This window comes from Halichoerus grypus, chromosome 11, assembly GCF_964656455.1.
Source record: "Halichoerus grypus chromosome 11, mHalGry1.hap1.1, whole genome shotgun sequence".
Taxonomy (NCBI): domain Eukaryota; kingdom Metazoa; phylum Chordata; class Mammalia; order Carnivora; family Phocidae; genus Halichoerus; species Halichoerus grypus.
In genome coordinates, this window is record NC_135722.1 from 4,448,782 (window position 1) to 4,462,926 (window position 14,145).

Consider the following 14,145-nt stretch of genomic DNA (forward strand, 5'->3'; position numbering starts at 1 on the left):
ATATGAGTGAAATGATACGGTATTTGTCATTCTCTGACTTATTTTGCATAGCATTATACTCTTTAGCTCCATCAATGCTGTTGCAAATGGCAAGATTTCACTCTTTCTGATGGTATATATGATGATATATATATCACATCTTCTTTATCCATTCATCAGTCAATGGATTTGTCAACTTGGACAGTTGCCCTAATTTGGCTATTATTGATAATGCTGCTATAAACATTGAGGTGCATGTACCCCTTCAAATCTGTATTTTTGTATCCTTTGGGTCAATACCCGGTAGTGTGATTGCTGGATTGTAGGGTTGTTCTATTTTTAACTTTTTGAGGAAACTCCACACTGTTCTCCAGAGTGGCTGCACCAGTTCGCATTCCCACCGACAGGGCAGGAGGGGTCCCTTTCCTCCATATCCTTGCCAACACCTGTTGTTTCTTTTTCTTTCTTTTTTTTAACACCTGTTGTTTCTTGTGTTGTTGATTTTAGCCATTCTGACAGGTGTGAGGTGATATCTCATTGTAGTTTTGATTTGCATTACCCTGGTGATAAGTAACGTACATACTCGTTTTTGCTTGTTTCTTTTCTCCCCTTATATTTTTATAAGGAAATACTGGAAGGATAGTAAGAGTGGTTACCTGTGTGTTAGATGGGGCAGGGGTGGGGAGTAAGATTTTCCCTAGATATTTTTTAAAATATTGATTTGATATTCGAACCATATTAGTGATTCGAGCATATTCCCTGTTCAAAAAATAAAATATCACCTCCTCACCCACATGCAGTGTACTTGTTCATTGCGCTTCTAAGAGTGAACCCCAAGAGGGTGGCATCTATTTTGTTCGCTATTGTACTTCCCCAGCCTGGGAAAGGTAGGGCACACGGCAGGTGCTTAAGAAACATGTTTGGGATGAATGATTGAATAGAGTGAGACTGGAAACAAACTAAAAACAAGAAACAACAGAGAATGCTTGAAATAAATAAAGGTGCATTCAAACTGTGGACTATCGTAAAGCAGTGAAGCAGGAGGGAGGTCCAGACCGATTTCCAAAACATACTGTTAAGGGGGCGGGTGGGAAGCAAGTTCCAGAACTATATACACAACCCAATCTGATCTCCCTAAAAGAAAACTGTGTATTTCTAGGTATATATAAGGTGTGATGTAAGAAGTGCAAAAGGTCTGGAGGAAGATACAGCCCACTAACAATTTTGGTTACTTCCAGAGAGGGGAGTTGGATGGGGGTGGGAAGGGAGGTGACAAGGGGGCTTTGGGGCAGCTGTCATTTGTCCCCAAGAGAATCCAACTATTGGGAGAATGAATAACGTTAAATCAAGAAAAACAGAATAGAAGCACTTATATGCCCTACAACTTTCATTTTGTCAACAAGCTGGAAAGGATGGTGAAAAGATCCATAGAAAGCACGAAAGAAAGGAGCGGTGCCTGGTGGCTCGGTGCCTTAAGCAAGGTAAGCATGGGCTCTTGGTTTCCTCTCAGTTCACCATCTCAGGGTCCTGGGATCCAGCCCTGCCTCCCCTCTGGGCTCACTGGGAGTCGGCTTGAGATTCCCTCTCCCTCTGCCCCTCCCACTCATGCGCGCTCGCTCGCTCTCTCTCAAATAAATAATAAATCTTAAAAACCAAACAACACACACACAGAGAAAGGAAATGCCACCCAGTGTTACGTAGTGAGATTCCAAGCAACATTAGTAAATTTTTTTATTTGACCGGTCAGTGTTTCCTGTGCTTCCACAATGAACGCACGTTAACTGGGAATTTGAAAGCCTGACAAAGACGCACATGAGCAGCCACCTGGCCGACCGCCCCGGGGGGCGCTGAGCGCTGGACCCCGGGCGCCCCAGCCGGACGCTGCGCTGCCAGCCGCTCTGCGCGTGGGGTCCCAGCGCTCCGGTCCCCGCCGGCCGAGGACGGTCCCAGCGCTGGGGGGCGCACCTCCCCACTCCAGGCCTGCGCGGTCCCCTTCCCCCGCCGCCGCCTCTCCCTCCCACCCACCCCCACCCTGAGCGCAAAGCAGCGGCCCAGCGGGACCCTGGCACGCAAATGGGGCTGTGGGTGGGCCCCGAGGGGAGCCTCGGCGGGCCGGGAGGGAGGGCGGGCGCCCCTCCCCGGCCTCCAGGACCCCCGGCCCCGCAGGCTGCCAGAGACCTTGACCGCGCCCTCGGCCCCCGCCGCTCCCGGGGCACCCAGGCCGGTCCCGGAGGGGGGCGGCCGTGTCGGTAGGTCTCCCGAGCTTCCTGCACGAAAAGCACAAATTCCGGGGAGCAGCGCAACGGGGCGTTTGTAACTGAAACTGCCTCCTGCAACTGCCGGCGACCTCCGGTCTGCTGCTCCCGCCCCGTCTCCCTCCACGCCGGTCATTTCCGTGTCCCCACCCCGTCCCACCCCCGAATTTCCCGGCTCCTCTCTCGTCCCATCAAACGCGAGTGAGCTCAAGGAAATAACTTATCTGGCGGCCAATTAGCGTCCAGACAATTTCCCTCTTTTCCACTCCACGAAAGCTTTGGCGGGTTGGCCAAGCCGGGCCTCAGGCATGGGACCTGGCTGCGGATCCGAATCCGGAGTGGCGCGGGGAGGCGCCTCCTGTCTTAGAGAGGGTACAGCGCGCTGCAACCGGGCCCTGTCGGAGGACCCAGAAGAAGGGATTCTCAGTCTCCCTGGGGGAAATCTGGGGAGGGAAATCTTGGAGCAGGTGGTATTGGAGTTGGACTTTGAAGGCGAAGTGGAAATTTTCCGTATAGGAAAGAAGACAAAAAGTTGTATTTCAGGGTCAAGGTCAGAGTGGGAGCTGGACACCTGCAGCCTCCAGGCATTTGGAGCTGATGTGTGGATGCTGTGGGCGTCCACCAAAATGTAGTCTAGACACACAATGGACTATTAATCCAGCCATAAAAAGGAAAGGAGTCCTGACACCTGCTACAACATGGATGAAAGGTGAAAACGTAAAAGGAGCCAGACACTAAAGGCCACAGAGTGCTGGGTTTCATGCATATGAAATGTCCCGGACAGGCAATCCGTAGAGACAGGAAGTAAAGTGGTGCTTGCCAGGGGCTGCAGGTGTGGGAGGAGCACTGCTGTTGGGAAGGGGGTTTCTTTTAGGAGGGAATGTGTGGGAAATGTTCTGGAACTGCATTTGGTGATGGTTGCACAATCTCGTGTATATATTAAAAACCGCTGAATTGTACACTTTAGAAGGATGAGTGTTATAGTACATGTGAGTTATATCTTGGGTTTCTTTGTTTTTTAGAGGGGGGCACTCGCAGGCGGCGGGGAGGGGCAGAGGGAGAGGGAGAGAGAGAATCTTAAGCAGACTCCATGCTCTACACGGAGCCCAACACGGGGCTCAATCTCATGACCCTGAGATCATGCCCTGAGCCAAAATCAAGAGTCGGACGCTTAGCCGTCTGAGTCACCCAGGTGCCCATATCTTAGATTTTTAAAAAAGGAGGAGGGCTGTGAGCAGAACCCCATGGGATGCAGCACCAACCCGGTTGCTGCTCATTTTGCAGTAGAGGAAAGTGTATCTGCTCTGGGCCTCACAGGTGGGCAGGGCCACAGCTGAGGCAGAACTCAGATGCCCTCCGAGAATTTTCTCTGGAGAGTCAGGACTAGGTCTGATTTACCCCATCTCCCTTCCTAACATCTAGCCCACGGCTGTGCACAAAGACAAGAGGTGAGTGGGGAAGGCACCCTGGGCAGCAGGAACAGTAGGAACAGATACCCCAAGGCAGGAAGTGGGGTGAAGTCTTGAGAGAAGGAGCACAGAAGTCATCGAGGCTTGTAAGCACAGGCTGGGTGGCCCTTTAAGTGCAGGTTTAGGAAGGCCTTCAGGGCAGGCCTGGTTTCATGGGTGTGCCACCCACACAGTCACAAGAACCAGCAATCAGGACCCCGTGGTTGGTTTAATGCTCAGTTGTCACCATCTTGAAATGCTTAATAATTTTTGAACAAGAGTCTCTCTGCATTTTCATTTTGCCTTGGACCTCACAAATTATGCAGCTAGGTCTACCTGAGGCCATAGGGTACATCAAAGCTACTGTGACTCAGAAGGTGATCTTAGGCACACTGTGAAGAAGGCAGGAGTAAAGTTTAGAGCGTCCTGAAGAAGACTTTGTGATGGATTGAGGGCCTAGAAAGGAAGGGCCCGATGGGAAGGGCATTAGGGAGCTAATCCTCCATCCATCACCCATCCATCCATCCATCCATCCACCTATCCATCCCCCCATCCATCCACCTATCCACCCATCCATCCACTCATCCATCCATCCATCCACCCATCCACTCATCCATCCATCCCCCCATCCATCCACCTATCCACCCATCCATCCACTCATCCATCCATCCATCCACTCATCTATCCATCCATCCACTCATCCATCCATCCGTCCATCCATCCACTCACCCATCCATCCATCCATCCATCCACCCACTCATCCATCCATCCTTCCATGCACTCATCCATCCATCCATCCATCCATCCATTCACTCATCCATCCATCCATCCATCCACTCACCCATCCATCTATCCACCCACCCACTCATCCATGCATCCATCCACTCATCCACTCACCCATCCATCCATCCATCCATCCATCCATCCATCCACTCATCCATCCATCCATCCATCTATCCATCCATCCATCCACTCACCCACCCATCCACCCACTCATCCATGCATCCATCCACTCATCCATCCATCCATCCATCCATCCTTCCATCCACCCATCCACCCATCCATCCACCCATCCATCCATCCATCCATCCATCCATCCATCCATCCATCCACCCACCCATCCATCCACCTATCCACCCATCTATTTACCCATCCATCCACCTACCCATCAACTCACCCATCAATTAATCATTCAGCTAACATTTCTGAGACACTATGATGGAAGAGGTGGGGTTACAAGGGTTTCCACCCTTAGGAAATTATGGTCTATGGAAAATATAAGCTAGCCTCACCTACCCCGTTCTAGGCCACACAGCCTCGGTCCCACTCCCTGTTCTGTTTTTTCTCCTTTGCCCTTTCTTTTCACATGAAAGAGTATTTGCTGCTTGCCTGCCTCTCCCACTAGAATGTGGGCTCCTGAGGACAGGGCTTGGTCTAAAGGCTCTATCACTGCTGAGTTCTAGTACCTAGAACAATCCTGGCACTTTGGAGGTGCTCAGTACATATTTGCCTATGAATGACCAAATGAATGAATATGGGTCAGACCAGGGCTGGATTCAGATTTTTTTTTTTTTTCTAAGAGAAAGAGAGCGAACACATGTACAAGTTGGGGAGGGAGGGTGAAAGGCAGAGGGAGAGGGAGAGAGAGAATCTTAAGCAGACTCCACGCCCAACACAGAACCTGATGCAGGATTTGTTCCCAGGACCCTGAGATCTTCACCCAAGCCAAAACCAAGATTCAGCCACTTGACTGACTGAGCCATCCAGGTGCCCCTAGATTCAGATCTTTTGAGAGCCCTATTTGCTAAAAGAATTAGGGTGACTTCCTCATATGTAATTTAAAAGATATATACTAAACTAAAATAAGTATAAGAAAATTCATCGAAGTTCTAATTTTCCCCTTGATGACTATTTGCTTCTTTCTGTGACATAGAAAATATAACACACACACACACACACACACACTTTTCTCCGTGGCCCTGCTTCACTGGCACCTGAAGCTAGCCTTCTCCTCCTGGTGGGTAACTCAGCCCCAGGAAGCAAGTAGGTCCATCATTTCGCCTGGGGAGGGTCCCCTGGTGAGGATTTGGGAGGATCAGGATGGGGGTACTAGTGTGGTTGGGTGGGAGCTCACAGGGGAGCAAGGCTGGTGACTGAGGCAGAGCCAAAACAAGAGGCTTGGAGCCACATCTAGGTTGGGAAGGGCAGAGGGAGGTGAGCCAGGGAAGGCATCTGAGAACAGGTCTCAGGGGAAGAAGAGAACGTGGGGCAGGGGTGACTCACAGGTTACAGGGGGAGAAGGCTCCCTGGAGGGGAAGATGAGGCAACAGTGAAATGCAGCACAGGGTTCCAACAGGATGAGATCTAGGGAAGGAGGCAAATGTGGTTTGCCAAGTGGCCTCTGCTTGTCCAGGGGGCTTGTGGGTCACTGTGGTCACTGGTGTGCTTCGGGAGGACTCGTGCTGGGTAAGATGGAGCAGGGTGGAAGGGGTCTCCGAGGATCTCACAGTCTACTGTCTGTCCCTTGTTAGCTTGTTGCCTGGCATGCAGCAGGTGCTCAATAGATGCTTAAAAGTTCTCCCAACCCTGGGAGAAAGCTCCACTGATGAGTTTGTTTATTTGACTCTGCTTTTATAAACAAGGAGGGCCTGCTCAGAACAGGAAGGGACTAGCCCGGGGCAGAAATCGGGGCAGGCCAGTACTTGGAGACCAGTTGGTCTGTGGAGCATGGGAAGCAGATATATATGCTCTGTCTTCAACCCAGAATCTGGACGTTTCTCCTGCTTGAGATGAGGACCAAAGAAAGGTGTCGCCAGGCAGGGTAGAACCAGTGCTTTCCTCAGACCCTGATATTTCCAGTCATCCTTGGGCTTTTTTAAGGAAAATACATTGGAAACGTGAGGATAGCAGCATGTGTGAGTGGAATGGCGCTGTAGAAAGTGTGGGTCTTGTACACACGGTCCTGCGGTTTGCCAGGTGGCCTCTGCTGGTCCAGGGGGGCTCATAGATATGGGTGCCCCCAACTCTTTCCCAGCAAGGTCTCCCCTAGGGTTGCACTGTTGCAGGAGGATGCTATGGGCAAAAAGAGCGCCCCCCGCCCCCAGCAGCTCTCTCAGTGTCTCCGACCTTGGAGAGGTTTGATCTCAGGTGGCCTGAGAAGTGAGCCCATTTACTACCAGAGACCCCAGAGTCCCAGGAACATTTGAGGCCCCCCCCCCATTCATTCCCTGAGATGCTCAGCACCAAGTGTCAGCTCTCAGAAAGGCATCCAGCTCTCATGCACAGTAATGTGTGTCAGATAGGATTTTCAGTAAGTCAAAAACGCAACTCTCAAAGGTGGAGGATTCTAGAGGCTGAGTCCAGAAGCTCCGACAGAGGAGAAAGCTGGAACATGACGGCTAGGAAACCAGTTCGGTTCTGTGAGATAGCAGAAAGTACGTATATTGGTTTCCGGCCCCCCCTTCCCCATCCCTGCAGATCTCCTGAAATCCTTGCAAACTCCTAAGCGGTAAGAGGACTAGGACTATCTGTGAGGCGACTCTGGGCGGGCCCCTGGATGGGGGCTGACAGGTCAGCAGAAAGACCAAGCCATTATGAGAACCTTGGAATTTTCACCTGCCCCCCCCCCCAGCCCCATCCTTCAGAGAACACAGAGGGGCTAGAAGTGGAGGAAGCCTCCACAAAATCCCAATAGCACGGGCTGGTGAACACATCCACACTTGGAGGGTGACGCATCCCCACGCCAAGGAGACAGAAGCTCCAGAACTTGCCCTATGTGCCTCCTCATCAGGCTGTTCATCAGCATCTTTGTCATGCCCTCTAATACATCGGTAAAGCTAAGTTAAGTGTTTCCCTGAGCTCTGTGAGCCGCTCTAGCACATTAATCAGGCCCGAGGAAGGGTATTTGGAACCTCCATAATGGTTTGGTCAGAACACGGGTGACATGTCACCTTGTCATCTGAAGTGATGGGGACAGGGGGGCATCTTGTGGGATCAAGCCCTTAGCCTGTGGGATCTGATGCTCTCTGGGCAGCGGTGGTCTGGTGCCCAGAAGTGTCAGAAGCAAAGAGCTCTGTTTGGGAGTAAAGGAGATGCACAGAGAAGAGACACACAGCAGGAAGAACTGCATTTTCCCTACACGGCAGGTGGACAAAAATCCGAGTTTTTCCTAAATAGGTCCAAAACTGCTTAACATCCTATAGGGCGATGAAACCATAACTTTGGGGAATAAATTTTTTTTTCCCTACCAACAGAAATCCCTTGCATTTCTGTTGGACGAAAATCTACCGGTTAACACGTAACTTGGTATAGTCTGGGGCCTGGTCAAGATACGCTTCCAAGAGAGGAAGCGAATCCTTGGATGGGCCTGTTAGACGATGAGCCGTGAAAGAAGTCAAATATCCTTTTGCTTTATTTCCGAGGTCCAGATGATTTTTCTTCACCTGTCTGAGCTGGGAGTTTGTCAATGGGCTTGGGAAGGTCCAAGACTGAAATTATTTCCCACTGTTGGTGTGCATGCATTCTTCTAGGGAAAGGGTTGTAGCTGTGAGCAGATGTTCATTGGTGACCCTCCCCACAGAGCATAAAAGCTATTGACCCAAGGTGCTAGCTGCCCTTCTCCTTCTCCCTCCAAAGGGGGAAATTTGCTTCTTGACACAGACTTCAGAAGTCTTCTGCCAATGCCCCCAGTTGGATATTCAGGCACCTGCTAACAGGCGCTACGGGAGGGTCACCTCTTCCCCATCTTTGAGGTCCCAGGGTCCAGGCTGTCCCGGCTCCAGCTGGGGACCAGTCGAGCTGCCGACTTCCAGGAGCGCCCACTGAGCTGTCACCAGCTTTGTGGCCAGCACGCTGCTCTGGTCACACCCAAGAAGCTCAGGTTCGGCCCCAGTGCACAGTCTCCAGGCAGGCTGGGCTAGCAGGGACCCGGGAGATGACTGGGAGCCGAGGTCACAATGGTGGCCCTTGAACTCTTCTGACCTTTATAAAAAGGCTTAAAGAGGGTCCACATTTATTTGAAATGAAACTGTGTGGTTCAAAAGGCCCAACTTTTTTTTTTTTTTTTTTTGGTCCGTGCCTGGCAATGCGTCAGATCTTGGCAATCTGGACTTTGGTATAAACATCTGTTGAAAGAGTGGCTGGACCCCACGTTGATCGTGAGCTTCGGCTTGCGATCGTATCTGTGTTTCTGATTAATAAACCAGGAAATGAGTTATTCATGGATCACATTTTACTGTTTACAAACAAAAACGTTTAAAATAGAGGCTCCATGGAGGGAAACTACTACTCATAGCTAGCACTTACATGGCACCTACCATGTCCTGGGGACATTTAAGCGCATCCCATCAGTTCCTCATGTCATTTTCATTCAGACTCTCCAAGACCGCTTCGATTACTCTCCCCATTTTACAGATGAGGACCCAGAGAGCTTAGATCACTCAGTGGGGCGAGCGGGAGCGTCAGGGTTTTAACCCAGGCCGTCTGGTTCTGGACTTTACAACCCAAAGCCACTAGAATTACTGCTTCTGGATAGAAGCAGCAGTGGTGAGAAGGTTGTGCTTAGTGCCGAGCAAGGGCCACGTCCTCATCTGTGTAGGTGAGGGAACTGAGGCCCAGACAGGGGACTGAGATGCCCATGCAGCCGGCCAGCGGTCGACCCCGGCTGGTGGCCAGGCGCACCCACTCCCTGGCCACGGCTCTTCTTTATTGTGATGCCTCCCCAGGAAGGCGAACTTCGGCCGCCCTTCCTTGTGCCCACAATGGGCCCATTGGGGCGCTGGCTACTTCCAGGTACAGAGGAAACAGAGCAGAGTCTTAGCCTTGGAGGGGAGGCATGGGCAGCAGGACAGGGAGGAGGAGTGGGGAGGAAGGCGAGGGGATGGGGTGTGCAGGCCTCCTTTGCCACTCCTGCCCACAGCTTCACCACCTCCCAGGTTCTGGACACTGTCCCTGCTGCTCTCCCCACACCAGCAAGAGCGGCCTCTCCTCCTCTCCCCTCTAACACTGCTGTCTCCCCAGGTGATCCAACTTTGTAATTTTTAATTTTTTTTAAGATTTTATTTATTTGAGAGAGAGAAAGAGAGAGCAGGAGCGGGGGTGGGTGGTGGGTCGGGAGGGGCAGAGGGAGAGGGAGAAGCAGGCTTCCCACTGAGCAGGGAACCCGATGCGGGACTCGATCCCAGGACCCTGGGATCATGACCTGAGCTGAAGGCAGACGCTTAACTAACTGAGCCACCCAGGAGCCCCTTAATTTTTAATTTTTAAAATTGAGGCCTAACACGCAGGTAGCAAGAAGCAAGTGCATCATCTTAGACATACAGAGCCTTGAATTTTCACATTACCCCACTGAGCCCCGCCGTGGGCTCCTTCCTGTGTTTCTCAGTCAGTACCCATCACTGCAGTTAATATGCACCACTTGTAGAAATCATACAGCACAGAAATATTATGTGTGTTTGGCTTTCTTTCACACAACGTAAGATCTGTAGGATTCGTCCACTTGTGTGCGGGTGTTAACAGTTTCTTCTTTTTTCTTGCTACTTATTATTCCACTCTATGGAAAACTGCAATGTATTTATCCATTTTATGTTGATGGCCATTTGGGTTGTTTCTGGATTTTTGTCCCTTTAAGTGAATCTTCTGTAAACATTCCTATACCAGGAGTCTTTGCGCGGACATGTGCTCTCATTTCTTCCCGGTGGATACACAGGAGCAGGATTACTGGGTCATAGAGCAAGCCTATTTAATTAAGAATACCTTTGGTTGTTGCTAGGAGTTCCTATCACTGGCACATGGTCGAGCTGCGTTGGTCCAGTTTGCTTGCATCTGCATTACCTCATTTTGTCCTCACCAAACCCCAGTGATGCTGGCTGAGCAAATATTATCGCCACCTGACGTGGGACTACTGCTGTTTGCCCACTACCTACAGCGGCTCAAGGTTCAAGTTCAAAGGGGTTCAGAGCTCTGGAGAGGAGCGAGAAGCACAGAACTCTGGGATTACAAAATTGTTTCCTATGGGAAGCAAGAGCTGAGTTCCAAAAAGTTTCACATGCTTTGGGATCAGAATCTCTCTCCTGGGAGCTGCCAGCAAGTAACCAGGCTGGCAGGAGAGTGGAACTCAGCTGTACTCTTGGCAGCCCAAGAGGGCCTTACGAGTTTTGTATTAGAATTGTTCTGCTATTTTAGGTTGGACAGAGGTATTGAGGGTATATTTTGTGTGTGTGTGTGGGGGGGGGATTCTTTTTAAAAAAGAACCTTTATCTTTTAAAGATCTGTACTCACGAACGTGTGGACAGAACAGTAGGATTTCTGGATTTGCTTTAAGAAATCCAGAGGCAGGGCTGGGGTAGAGACAAACAAGTTTGGCCCTCGCTTAATAATTGTTGAACCTGTTCTGTTTGGTTATCCAGGACTTCATGATACTGATCTCGTTAATTTTTATATGCTTGACTTTTTCCATAAAAATATATTTTTAGAGTAAAAAAAGGGGGGGATTTCTTAGTGATAATAAAGACAGTAGAGTAGGTGCATTAAAAAAAAAAAAAAGGTTTCCTTACTGCCACAATAGGCAGCGGCTACAGTATGTTCCATTCAAACTAGGGAAAAAATTGAAAAAACAAAACAAAAACAAAAAAACAGAGCTTGAGAAAGATTACTCCAGTTTCTGAGGCCAACTCAGATATTTTTGGCCCAGAGGGAACACAGGATCAGACAGGCCTGGAGCTCCCCAGGGGCCTCGTTCCTGGGCTTTTTGTTAATAGCGGCTGCCAAGCCGCCCTGGGGAGCTGCAGTCCCGGGGAGCAGAGCCCGGGGAGGGGGATGAAGTCTCTACGCTCTGGCTGGGACTGCTTGCTGGCGGGCGTGGGCTTGCTTAGGGCAGCCCGAGAGCCCAGTCACCGGGGCACAGGGGATTGCGGTGACCCAGTGGCCCCGCGGGCCGCGGTCCTGCCCTTGCCCCTGCTTCGCCTGGCCTGCAGGTGGCACGAGGTGGCACGCTGGGAGGGGTGCCCAGCCAAGGCCGCAGAGCCCTGGGAACATACGGGGTGCGGGACTAATCCCAGGGGTGGTGCACGGCGGGACTCGAGTGAAGAAGAAAGTGACCTTGGGCCGGGACCTGCACACGGGGTTCCAGGGAAAGGAGGGAAGGGCATTTGAGGTGAGGGTGAGAGTCCAAGGCACAAGCCAGGAAGGCCTGTGTGCTATGACTGTGGAGCAGGGGACGCAGGGGCAGGGCAGCCGCACGCTTTGTGCAGGTGGGCCCTGGCCCAGCCCACCTGCTTTCTTGGGCCCTGAAATCTTGAGGGGAGGGAAGGGGAGGGGGTCGCAGCCTGGGACCCCTCCGGGGCCAGACAGGAGCCAGCAGCGGCAGGAAATCTCCAATTTCTAACTTCAAAGAAATGCAAATTAAAATAAGGAGCGTTATCTACACCCTCTCCTTTAAGATTGGCAAAGATGAAAAGAACGGATAGTGAGGGACAGCGCTGATGAGCTCCTGGAGACGGCTCAGTTCCCACGCCTCGGTGGGAATAGATGTTAGTAAGCTTTTTTGCGGGTGGCTCAGCAAGTGACACCAATATGTCACCAAAATGTCACAGGTGCCTGCTCTCTGACTTGGTTGCTCCTACAAAGAGAAACCAGAGCTCAAAGAGGCACGCCGACAAGCCAGTGCAGGTTTCTTTATACCTGCAATGGTGAAAAGGGGGTCTAAGTGTCCATGGGGCGCGTTAAACACTGCGAAAGAGGAGGTCATCTCCGTCTCCACAGGGAACTCTGTCCACGACATAAGCCAAGGGAAAACAAGAGTGTTACAAACAGCACCTATCCTATGACTTCATTTGGAACAGCCCGGAGAGTGTGTACCAATAGTTAACCGCAGCAGTGGTAGTGAGGGGGGCGGGAACAAGAGGGAACTTTCATTTTCTCTTCTAAACTTTGCAGTGGTAATCACCAAATAATACAGACCGAAAGATGGCGGCAAGCATGGATTTTTAATAGCCAAAAGAAGTCATTGACCTTTAGGAGAGCCAGGTCTCTGTTCATAAAACTGGTGCATTTATGGAGCACCTGCTGTATGCAGGACCACCAGCTAGGGCCTGGGAGCATTGCAGATGAAGAGAGGGAAGGGGCGGGGGTGGGGGTGGGGGGAAACACTGCCCCGTCTTTCCTGAGCGCCCTGTTCCCCGCCCCCACCCCTTGGGCCTAGACTCCTGGGATCTGCCAGTGAGCAGTGTCCACTCCTGGCCCCTCTCCTGAGTTCAGTGACCCACACAAGGGTCTCTCGGTCACTCTGTCCCCACCTCCAGGCATGTCTTTCCTGGCACCTACAGTGCTTTAGGCGCCTGAATCATTAATTTACCAAATCTTATCAAAGCCCCCGAGGGAGGTATTTTTCTCCCAGTTAGACGAGGAGGAGGCTCAGAACGGTCGCCGGAATTCTCAGTAGCGCGTGTTGGCTCCGCGAGCCACGCTGCCTCCGGATCGCCTCAGCTGTCACTCCGGGGATAAGGTCCGATTTGGGGCTTGGGCTGTGGAGTCAGACCTGGCCCCAACGTCGGATCCATTTTCTTAGCTGTGTGATCGTGCTTAAGTTAGTGATCCTTCCGCAGCCCCGGCTGGGATCAGCTATTTATAGGGGGTGCTTTGAGGATTATAGGCGGCAATGGCTGTAAAGGGCTAGCCTGAGCCAGGCACCATGCTAAGCGCTTTTATGGGCTTAGCCCAAATGAGTTGGCCCATTTCTCAGATGAGAAAACAGTCTCCAGGGTGAGGAATCTCGCCCTGGGCCCCATGCTGGCAGAGGCGGAGGCGGCGTGCCCCGCAGCAGCCTCAGTTTCCTCACCTGACAGGCTCCCCTGGGAGCCGCCGAGGCCCCGCCCCGTCCAGGTCCCGCCCCCCCCGCCCCCGCCCCGCGCGGGGAGCCTCAGCCCCGCCTGCACCGCAGCCCCGCACGCTTCAGCCAATCGGCGGCGGCCGGCGTCGGGTGCACTCGGCCTCGCCCGCGGCCCTCCAGCCTCCGGCTCTCGCTCTCTGCGCTCTCAGTGCGCTGCCTCCTCTGCCGCCGCCTCCGCCGCCGCCGCCGCCGCGCCTCCGTTCGCTGACTCGGTAAGGCTGGGCCGAGGCTGCGCGCGCGGGGACGGCGGGCGGGCGAGCGGGCGCGGGCCTGCGGGCTGCGGCGGGTTCCAGGGTAGGGCGCGCGGGGACTGCCAGGGCCCGGACCCAGGCGGGGGCGGGGACAGCGGCGCGGAGGGGAACCCCCAGCATCCCCCCCCCGAACGGCGGGGTTCGCCAGGAGCCCAAAATGGGAGCGCGGCAGGGACTCCCCACCTCCCGCCATGGATTGGGTCGGGGGCGTCGGCCCAGGGGCCGATCTGCGCGGGGGCCTGCCGTGCGGGTTTGGTGCGGCAGCGGGAGGGATGCTCAACCCTCCGGACTTGGCAGGATGCGCCAAGCTCGGGACTTCCCATTTA

At 52.5% G+C, this 14,145-nt stretch overlaps 1 protein-coding gene across 3 annotated transcripts in view; it reads left to right on the forward strand.

The window, feature by feature from the left end:
• The first annotated feature begins 13,634 nt into the window (after positions 1 to 13,634).
• Positions 13,635 to 14,145, forward strand: part of CPT1A (carnitine palmitoyltransferase 1A) — a 50,585-nt gene continuing 50,074 nt past the window's right edge. For 2 of the 3 annotated variants that reach the window (XM_078057686.1, XM_078057689.1), the window contains exon 1: positions 13,635 to 13,780. The gene's annotated coding sequence lies outside the window, so the exon portion shown is untranslated. The remainder of the gene's footprint in view (positions 13,781 to 14,145) is intronic. The other variant, XM_078057687.1, reaches the window with a different exon arrangement.